We start from the raw sequence: 11,137 nt of genomic DNA on the forward strand, positions 1-11,137 counted from the left end.
GGAAATGTGTGAATCACCCGGTGGAAAAGTCAAGGCGTTACCCGTGTACGTTTTGTCTCTGCTCCAAATGTCTTCTGGCCATGTTGGTTGGGGTATGAAGAAGGTTTTTGGGAGTACACCTGCACTGGAAGAAATTCAAGTGTAGTTACAGGCAAAATGTAGTGGTTTGGTGTTTTTTGTTGGGTTTTTTTGTTTTGTTTTGGTTTGATTTTTGGTTTTTTTTACCAGTATAGCTTGTTTTACTTGAACAGCCCAGAGCATGGGTGAGGGGTGACTTTCCAAACACATGTGCGAAGCCCGGGTTTCATAGGAGGCGCTGTGTCTACAGTAGCAGCCACTCTTTGCTAGCATGCTGTATTTGTGTAGGCAAAATATCTTCTTGGATCAAAAAAGCACACGTTTTTCATTGTGAAATAATTAGAATATGTAAGCTATGAAAACCATAGCGAGGACACAACTATTTAGTTTATCTATGAGGTTAAAACAGATGAACTCACCCCACAAAGGGGTGTGCAATGCTTATTATACCTACCTGGCAGATCTTGTCTCTACGTAAATTTTATGCTGTGGTACGTATTGCATATTTTGTCTTGTCTTTAAAACTACTGTCCCCCAACAAACCATTATTGGTGAAGACAAAGCAACAGTCATGAGGCGAAAGATAAGAGGCCCTGTACATTACCTACATGTTGTCAACAGACGAATCCATGCCTGTTCATTCCTTCTCCATCTGGCTGTTTAAAAGGCAAAGTTTTATCTGAGGAGACTTGTTTCCTGAAGGACTTGCTGAATCCTTGGACAATGAAGCATAGTTTCTTGTCCCTTTTCTTTTGATGTAGGAAGTAAACAAGTCTTCATTTAGTGCTCCCCCTGCCCTAGACCTTTCCTCTTCCATCGGGCACGCCGGAGGATTTGGTGGGCTGCGGTGCCGAGGGCTGTGGGAGAGGTCTGGGGTTGTGTGGCACTGTTGATCTGCTCAGCGGATCGACAGCAGGGCTTCACTTCTCAGTGGTGGTATTTCTGTGCCTATTCTAAATACGTTCTGACATGCACCCAAATCATAATGCATATAGGTACTGACGTTAATTAGGTGGATTCTTACCAGTTTCTTTATAAATTTGGTCATAGGGCAGGCAAGAAGATGCTCTGTACAAGAATTGCTAGTCAACAGGTGTACAAGCAGTAGTGCTACCAGTATAGCTGCGGTCAGGTTCCAAATACACACAAACACTTGCATATGCAAACAAAGTAAAGCCTAATTAATCTGTGGAATAAAGTGTTTTATTACTTTCAGAAACATCAATAGCAATGTGTTTTGAATGTTGTATCATTAAAAACAACTGTACTGTTTACAATAAATGGATTCTTTTCAAAATTTGCATTTAGTTGGCACAGTGTTCATTGTATAAATGTAGAGCATATATGGGGAAGAAAAGTACTATTTTCTTCTACCCTGTAGAGCTAAAATACCATGCCCTCACCTCTCCTTCCTGGCCCTCTGATGCCACTGCACCATGTTGATCATGGTTCTCAAAGAGATTAAGATCCAACCTTTTAACTTCCAGTTTAAGACAGCACTTGGACACACACACATATAAATTCTTTTTGAGGCTGATCAGTTTTATATGCGTATCTTACAGCCTGGGAAGAATGGAACTGGATCCTTAACAGCATTATTACATTCTTTCAGATTTAGCACTGAGCATGTATGAGAGCAACCAGGAGCAGTATCTATATTCTGTATTTTATCATCCTCCAGCCAAAGAAATGAAAACCTGAGTTCTGAAGTGTAATCAGAAGCTTGAATGTGGAGTGCAAATCAATATACCAAGGTTAGCTTTTGAGTGCTTAATTTCTTCTTAGCTGTTCTGCATCATCTTTTAACGTGACTACTGCTCAGGTGTGGTTACCCAGAGTTGCCTGACTCTGACAGATACATGTATGCAAGTAAAACAATATAAAGCTGCATCTGTTCAGAAGAATTTTGCGTGGTTCATACTTCTGGCCAACATATGGAAGAGCTTGTGAAGTTTAGATGATATTTTCAAGAGTCTGTTATGTTTTGCTCCCAGTGCTTCTGGTAAATGTGTGCGTACTAGACATCCTATTTCTTTTGTCATATGCACACCTATCCATTTTATGAAAATGTTGGGAGAAACTTCTTGACACTCAATTTTCTGTTAAATACGCATTTAGTAGTGAATTATTTTACCGAAGTTTTAAAGATATTTTGGAATCAGCATTCCATTTTTTTTACTCCTTTTTTACAGTCCTATCTTACAGAAGGGTTAGGGCAACTTGTGGTAAAGACAAGGGAAGAATAATAGTGGAGAAAGCTGAAGGAGAAAAGTTAATACCCGTTTCATAACGCTAACAAAAATAAAGCTACTGAAATGAAAAATAACTGTTCCTTCACTAAAGTAAAAACAATGAAAAGATTGATGGTGCTGCCCATGTGTGGGTGTGTATGTGTTTATGTAATGTGGGAAGAATTTTCTGACAAACTAAGAATAGTGGTTAAATGTTTGTCCTCTTGGTAGTATCCTAGTCATGATGCAATTCTCAGCAACATGTACTATAATTATACAGGGAAGTTGCTATTTGCATTGTGGAACACAATGTATTTTCCCTAGTTTGAAATATTTTTTAGAGCAGAACGTCAAAAGAGAAAGGTTCACATAGTATGTATTGGAGCACTTTTGCTTGATGCATATAATGTGCCTTGAAAGTGCAGAAGTAGTTCAAGATGCAGGATGAATACATATTCTAGCACTTACTTTCACCTCCCCAATAAGAAGCCTAGAAAAATGCAAAAATACTTCAGGTAGTGTGTCTCACTGACTTTAGATAAAACTTAATCTATAAAATTTTATATTGCTTTAGGGAAGGGCTCAATTTTCCTTGCACCTCAGAGGAAGTAGTGGCAGAGTTGGACTTTTGAGAAGCCTGGAGTTATCCCTCCTTTCTTCTGTTAACAGAGAGTATTTATCTCTCCTCTGGCACTCCCCTGCCTCTGTATCCTCACCGTAACACTGCAACTTCAGGGCCTTTCCCTACTCACAAAGCAATTTTCATCAAACCTTTGAAAAAGAGATACCTTTGCCATGGTAATGGTATTTCTCATTAGCTAAGTAGGAATTGTGATAGTATGACATCATCACCCATTGATCCTAGTCTCCATACGTACTGATATGGACAAAGTCCTGAAAGTAAGTAGTTAGGAAAAGTATGCAAAACAAGGCATGCGAAATGTAGGTTATAGTAGCTTGGGTTTTTTTGGCTGTGGCATTGGGGCAGAGACTTTTTTAGCGAAGTTCATGCAGAATAGGTAGACACAGTAGTGTCTTCTCCTCAGTTTCTGTCCAGTACCTTAAGTACAGCTGTTTTGTGCTTGAGAGCAGGCAGGGCTAATTTTCGTATTACATTACTAAAACATGACAATTGGCAATCTTGTCTAACCAAACCAGCAAAGCTCTTCTGTCAGCCAGTGCTTCTCTTTTGTTTCCCAGTAAATAAACATCCATTCAGGACTTGTAATGGACTGTGGTGGAAAAGATGTAGGTTTAGCCATAGAACATAGGCAAAATGGAGATTTTGAGCAAGACGGTATCAGAAGAGCCTTATGTACAAAAGCGTTGCTCAATGGCAGATGTATGCTTAATGGTATAATTTTTAAACCCATGTCTCTTTCTCCCCATGATTGGTTTAAACTCAGGGCTTATCCATTGTGCATTCTAGCATTTCTTTCTTTTTCCCTGATCAGATGAGATTTGTGTTTATAGAACATTTTTTTGATTTTATAATCTTTCTCAAGATATAATCCATGATTGCCTTTTAACCAGGGCTTGCAGCAGTGCAAGTATATCACAGTAATAAAAATACTTGTCCTGTGAATTGATAATCTAGCTATAATTTGGAAGGCAGTTCTGTCATAGTAGACCTTCTCATGACTTCTGTATGCTTCCAGGAGGGGCTTTTTAAAGAAATTGCTTTCAAATGTTCTGAGCCTAAAAAGGAATCTTCTGATGGTTTGAGATAATTCAAGTAGTTGTGTTTTAGATTATGTTTGTATAGAGAGGTGATTTTCCATAAACTTTACTCTTTTGGGCATTCTTTGAGTTTTTATTTTTCTACTAGCATGCTTTCACTGGGTGGCTAGGTTAACTTGCTTTTGAAGAAATGTTATTTAGAAACAATGAATATGATACAAACCCAACAATCGCATGTATATGGGCTTTTCTGTCAGTTCCTTATTGAACAAGACCAGCATGCTACCAGCATGTGTTAGTGCAGTGTCTGAAAAAACGGTATGAAAGTCTTAACCTTAAATTGTATTATCCTGCCACCTTTGTCCAACTCTGGCCAGAATTTGTAGGAGAGGGTTGATGTCAGGATCACATTGCGTTTTCCAAGACACTTGAAGTTTATACCATTGAAGTGTGAGGTTCAGATCAAACGGGTAAGTGAATGCAGTTAAGGTGTTTTCTTTATCAGAAAATCAAAGCATGAAAACTGGCTATATTTTTGTGACGAGTTTTAGGACAACTACAAGCAGGTTCCTTACGCCGTGCAGTTGTGTGTGGCTGTGCCTGCAGAAGTGTCTTATGTCCCACATGGAGCAGAGCTCTCACACAGGCAAGGCTGTCAAACACTGCTGTGAGAGTGTTACAGGTTCTTGTGTGTAAGGTCTTGACTATAACCAAGTGTCAAGAACTGTCCTATAAAATTTTGTTGGTTTTTTTTCCCCTGTCTCTTTTAACACACTGAAAAAGAACTGTTATTTTTTTCAAATGGCTCAAAATACTTGATCAGCGTATGTTAGGTTTGAGGATTCCTCAAAGGCAAGATCTTCATGCTTTTACTTCGACTGTTTGAAATGCAGCCATGTTAACTTCAGCAGAGGTGAGTCCCCGTGACAAACTACTTGTTAGTGTCCATTTTCCAGCACACACCTTCACATGCATGCTGCCCGGACAGGTTTTACTCCCGAGCTGTGAGGTGGCCCATCCTCAGGGCTGAGCTGCCGTAATGAAAACTACTTGCACAGCTTTGCAAGGCTGAAAGACTGCTGGAAATTTCTTCATCCGTTTCATAAATCTGAACTATTTCAGTTTTTAAGTGAGGTACTTTATGGGATCGTTTACACGGCAGAAGCTGTTGTTGGCTTCGCGTCTCTCTGATCTGTGCTGGGCCTGCGAGGTATTAAGAAATCAAATTAGCATGTGTGTTTTGAGTTGTATGTGGAATGCAAACGTGCACTGGTCTGGGTGTGAACCAAGTTAATTTTGTGACTTCTGGATTTTGTGGTCCTGCTCTTTAGAAGTAGTAGCTAAGGAATTATTCTGTAAGTGCCAGGAATTACAATGAATAGTTTCCCCTGTTTAATCTTACATAATGTAAGCTCTGTGTGTTATATTTTGTAATGGGTGCCTGGAGAAAAATCTCCTAGAATAAATTTCACGCTTATTTCATGAATTGTTTTTCCCTTGTGCTGTTGTCTAAATGTGACATTACCAGATAAAATAATTTGCTATACTGAAATGGAGCCATTCTTAGCATCAAAAAGGAGGGAAACTTGTATTTCCTTCATGGCTCCATCTCTCTGGGAAAGCTCTGCAAGTTCACTCCCAGCATTTCCCCTTTTTCCTTCTATGCCTTTCCCACCCAAGTGTAGATAGTCCTGACCAATTGCAGTGCTGACACAGATACCCTGCTTTCCTGTGCTGATTACACCTTTGACTCCTTCGTCTAGAGTTTTGTGCCAATTTGCCATTAGGGCTTTGTTTTCCGTGCCATATTTACCGAAGTCTGTGAAAACAGTAGTTGTGTTGTAAAACTTACAGGGGAGTTCTGTATATATGTAGCAAGTAGCTCGAAATATGTTGAACAATCCCTGGAGAGAACTTCTTAGCCAAGTTTTAGAAGTTTTACCTCTTTATATGAAGCTTGAGGTCCAGCATATTTGGGGGAGGGAAGGAAAAGAACAGGAGTCTTTCATTTTAGCTTTTCTGTATCAATTGCATATTGCACTAATGCTTCCCTGGAGTGCAGCCTAGTTAAACTTCAGAATTAGGGCAAGAAAAAAAAATAATGGTAAAAATGCAAGATGAAATTCTCACGTGTGTTATCTCTAAGAAGGAACTAACAGTGGCTGCAGTGGTATAAATTAAGCATCTAACTCTCTGCAGTATGGTGTGAGCACCCCATGCAGACTATCAGCAGGTGCTCTGCTTAATAAGACTTCTTCCTCTGACTTAATCTGTGAGACATGTGTTGAAAGACATCCTTTTGGGCACTCAGAATGATAAATGCATTGGGTTCATTGGCACATCTTGTTTGTTTCCTTCTCTCCTCCTCCCCCACTGAAAGAAAAAAAGGGATTTCATCCTCTCTCAAATAGATGTTGCCTCTTACCTGGAGCTATTGCTAGGCTTTTGCCCAGCAAACTTTGGTCTATATGGGAGACAGTTTTATGGGGGTGATAGATTTGAACTGTTTGTTTGCAAATATTTTCCAGTTTACTGTTCCTTTATATAGTAGTGCCAAGCATACTGTTTTGCAAACTAGAAAGAGAAAAACACTCTGTCTCCCTGAGGCTGTGTCATTGTGATGTTTTATTTTTATGGAATGAACTATGTAAGAGAGGTACTGTATAGGGACTGCTTCATCTGTCACTGAAACAGGGTGCTATATAATAGTATACCACACCTTAGTACAGAAAGCAAAGAACCTTTTCAGTTGAAAGCAGGGGAAACTAAGCAGAATGCAGTAATCTTGCCCGTGATTCAGAGTAACTTTTAAAAGCAGAAATTATTTTTATAACATTGGTAAGTTTACAGGGATACTACAAACTAAGGTCTGAATCTGATGTTTCTCTCCAACTCCACAGCAACTCAGTGACTCAAAATCTAATTGCCACAAACTTGTCTGGAACAGACACTCAGGGAAGTGTCCTGCCAGTGTTTGCTTTGCACAGGACTTCTGTCACTTGAGGTGGGCTGACTCAAGAGGACTGATTGAAATGCAGGTGATAAAAATCAACATTGCTTCTCCATGTGGAGTCTGAGTGTGACCATCCCATCCTTTCTTAATAGTTCTCAGGTGCTTGTTGGATGCTGGTAGAGTTGAGTATCTCCTGCTGAGCTGCTGCTATTGCTGTTCCTTCCATACACACTTCTTGATGAACCTGGCTTAACTTGACACTTTGGAGGATTTCAGAACAAATAGATGTGCTTACACACATGCCAGAAATACAGTACCTTTTGAGATCACAATTTGTTTGATACTGTATTCAGTAGCAGCATTCACTTTCTTTTTTCTTTTTTAAAAATTTTTTAAAAATAAAGTGATACTTGATGAACCCTTGATTCTTCTCATTTTGTGCATCCTTTCCAAAATGCCATAATAAAAATGCCTTCAAGTTCCTGATGGAAGTTTAATGATATTTTGAAGTATTTTGAAGTTCTTTCTGCAACTGATTGTTTCTCACATTGTGGATTAGGTGAGAATACCAGGTACCTTTCTTTTTTTTTTCTCTGCATAGTGCAGAAAAAGAACCCCCATAGTACTGATGAAACCGAAGGTGGTGATTTCAGGACGGACACTGACTTCTTGTTATTGGAGCTTTCAGTAAAGCAACAAATGTAGGCACTTCTTCACTTACAGATAGATGTGCTGCTTTTAAGCTCAATCTACACACAAACTCTCCGCAATATGTGTGGCCACTGATAAAGTTTGCATCCCAACACTGTGTGGTCAGTAGGGCCAATTTCTCCTGCTAATTATCTCAAGAGTGGAGCTGGAAGTATACCCTTGAAATATTTTATTTCCCCCTTCACTATGACCACCTCCAAATGACTTTTTGAGGCTGAGACAATTTTGACTTTAGCCTGTCCTCTGTCCAAATTCCATACCTTTATTGCCTATACAGAGCAGAGCTGCACGTGCCATCTCTGCTGCTGCATGAAGGGGACAACATGGAAAGCAAATGTAATCTGTGTAAATACCTCTTGGAGGCAAGCTAAAGGATAAAATGTTTTAATTGCTGCTTTTGAGTGGTTCCAGAGACCTGGGGATGCACTGTGAGGTAACTGGGATGGGTACTTGGCTAGGTGGTAGCGGGGCACGCTAAAGTCAAACAAAAGGACCAATTAGTTAGCAAAATTGAAATGTAATAAACTTAAGTTTCATTTACAACAGAACCTTACAATCTGATATTACAAGGCCTCATTTCTATAAATACAAATCCTGAATTGTAGCTTAATCAAAGTAGTGGTTATGATTTATTTTCCCCCTGACATTATTTACTTGTCTGGGTTGATACGACTTGCTCTCTTTGCCAGACCTCTAGATACTAGTATACATCCCTGTGGTGGCTGCTTTACACTTAGTTTTTATGGAACAGTAAAAAGGGGCAAATAAATATGTAACTGTTAACTGCTGCTTATAACATCATTATAAATACAAAGCATTATTCATAAAATGTATAAATACCATTGCTTGGCTTGGTAGCTGGAACCAATGCAGAAGGCTTTCCATCAGTGTACTATAAGCACATACTGTCAGGTGTAAGTGGTGGGAAATAGCACTCCCCTCTTCCCAGTGTACCCTTACTCTATGCCACTGGTGATGTTACTGTTTTGCTGGTATGTCTGTAGGACTGATACAAGGCCTGTTGGTAGGTCCATTCACAGATACTTCTGTTAAAAGTTTTAGTGAGAATTTCAGTACACAGCTCCCTCATCTTTCAGTAATGGTGGGTAAATGATGTGCTCGAAGCAGATTGCCACTGCTGAAGCACGATGGACCCAACAGTTGTTACCTGCAGAGGATGTTGAGGAAGCAAGTGAAAAAGAAGCTACTGATGTATGTAAATGGGCAGGATATCGGATGGCTGCAAGACACACCCTTGAGGAAGTGCAGATATGCATCCTTCAGAATATGCATGTGTAGAGATCAGACCAGTAGTTGAGTTCAAATGAATACATTGCCTCTAGACCTAGTACTGCTCTTTCTGGATGCAGTAGCTTTCAAGCAAACCTATCTGTGTCCACACATGTATTCTAAATCTTGTTAAAGTGTGAGAATCCATACTGCATGTGTTTTAAATGACTTACATTGATGCCGTATAAATAAAGTGTATGTGCTTAAGTTATGCTTCCTAGAATAACCTTGTTTCATTTTTATTATTTTGGAGCATTTAAAATTGACTTTGAGATGCTAGGTTTTCCCACAACTTGCATAAAATCCAGTAGAACAGGTATAAACTGTAGCATACAGTTGATCCAAAAAGGGGGGGATACTTCTTGAATGGAGGAAAACTTTATAGGTGGAGGAAAGGTTGGAAGCTGCTGTGGAGACATGTGGTTGTGGAAAGGGGAGTGCCAGTTTGATGCAGAAGCTAACAGAGTAGAGAAGTGGGTCACTTATCTGGGTCAAAGTAAAAAGTTAGCGGGTTTAAAATTTTTATTTCAGTTGATCTATCAGTTTTAACAGCAGAGCATCAGTTCCTAACCTGTGTGAGGCTCCATCTCTGCAGTACAAATGTTTAGCTGTCAGAGTCACGGAGAGGCCAGCTTTCCTAATACAACACCACAGGGCTGTATTTATTTTGGTTTGACCCCTGGATTTTTCTTTAATTTACTTTGGATAGACAGACTTTTAATAAAACTTAAGCTGCTTTATATCACAGGCTTGTTGTTTTTATGGTGTTTTTTTAACAAACAGAATTCTCTCTGTGCAGATTTCACTGGTGAAAGAAGTGAGGGCAACTGCCCTCTTGGCATGTGTCCTTACTGTGTTTGCCAGGACTGTTGCTTTTTAATGTTACTGTGACAAGTCGCTGTTACTGGGGGAAAAGATTGAGCGAGCATCAGATTTTTCAAGGGTTGGATAATCTTCTGTATGAAGCGCTGGGCCACAGGGTGGAAAGCTGAGCAGTGTTCAGCTGCAGGCTTCCTGTGTGCTATCAGTGAAGTCATTAAGACAGAGTTTTAAGTGGATTGCTTGAAGAGTGGGAATAAAAATACCTCCCGCTTTGCAAGGGTGTGGAGGCCTAACTTGGACGTGTGACTAAAAGCACGTCACTGGCAAACGCCACTGCCTGGGTAGGTGCTCTGGGACTGAGCAGCAGCACGTTATTCCTCGTGCCACTGTAGTTTCTTGGGTTTGTGCAAACAGCAGTCACGTTCCCACCTGTTTTGATCGCGAGTGATGCTGGGTTGGTGAAGCAGCAGCGGCAGGATTTGCGCTAGGTTTAATTTGACAAGACTGATGGTGCTCTGTTTACAGGGGAAGGTGCCTGTTTAGTCAAGGGACTGGAGTGCTTGGGTGTTCCTCTCTGGGGCACTGCCCCTTCCCACTGCCACCGGTGTTGCAGGTGTACGTAAAATGGCAAAACCCCTGTTTTCTCCGAGATGTCACAGGTCAGGTTTTAGCATAGCAGAATAAGTGATGTCCTCTGGGCTTTGTGTTCTAGGTTATGTTATGCCACACACCTGTCACACTTTTGGTTGTGATTTGGCTCTGAAAGTTACCTCAGCAAGCCGTGGGTGCAGCTGCCTGTCCAAATGGTGTGTGGCGGGGTGGTGGTTATGCGGGCTGGCTGAGAGCCGGACATGCAGTGCCTTGCTAAGGTCTGTTAGGAAAACTCATGGCAAAGTGGTTTTCTCCATGTAAAACTGCTGCTGTGCCACCACAGAGCTTGTGTTTGGGGGTGCTGCTTAATCACTTGTCCTGAGGACCATTACCCCCGCGCCTGCTCTTCACGCTGGTCGGAACGGCAAGGTGGCTCTCGCTCCGCATGGTTTTACTCTCCTCCACCCTTCCTCTGTTTAACCCCTCTGATAAAGGTCTTGATGTCATTCGCTATGTAAAACCCGGCTAGCCCGGGCCCGTGCTCGGCACAGAGGCCCGAGGGTGCAGTGCCAAGCTGCTCCAGGCGTCGTTGTTCCCCTGCCTCAGCGGGATCCGGCGTGGCCCCGGTACGGCGGGGGGAGCCCGTACTACCGGCGGCAGCAGCAGCCGCGGCTCTGCCCGGTGTCCCCCGCATCGCCGTCCCAGCAGCTCTGCTTTGCCTCGCTGGCTTCGCGCTGCCGGAGGCCGCGGCAGCGTCTCGCTGTGGACAGCGCTGCCATTC

At 41.4% G+C, this 11,137-nt stretch overlaps 1 protein-coding gene across 3 annotated transcripts in view; it reads left to right on the forward strand.

The window, feature by feature from the left end:
* MOB2 (MOB kinase activator 2) overlaps positions 1-11,137 on the forward strand; it is an 88,814-nt gene that overhangs the window by 45,381 nt on the left and 32,296 nt on the right. The gene's annotated exons all lie outside the window — the stretch shown is intronic.

Source organism: Athene cunicularia (assembly GCF_003259725.1).
Source record: "Athene cunicularia isolate RWA chromosome 5 unlocalized genomic scaffold, athCun1 chr5_part2, whole genome shotgun sequence".
Classification (NCBI taxonomy): Eukaryota; Metazoa; Chordata; class Aves; order Strigiformes; family Strigidae; genus Athene; species Athene cunicularia.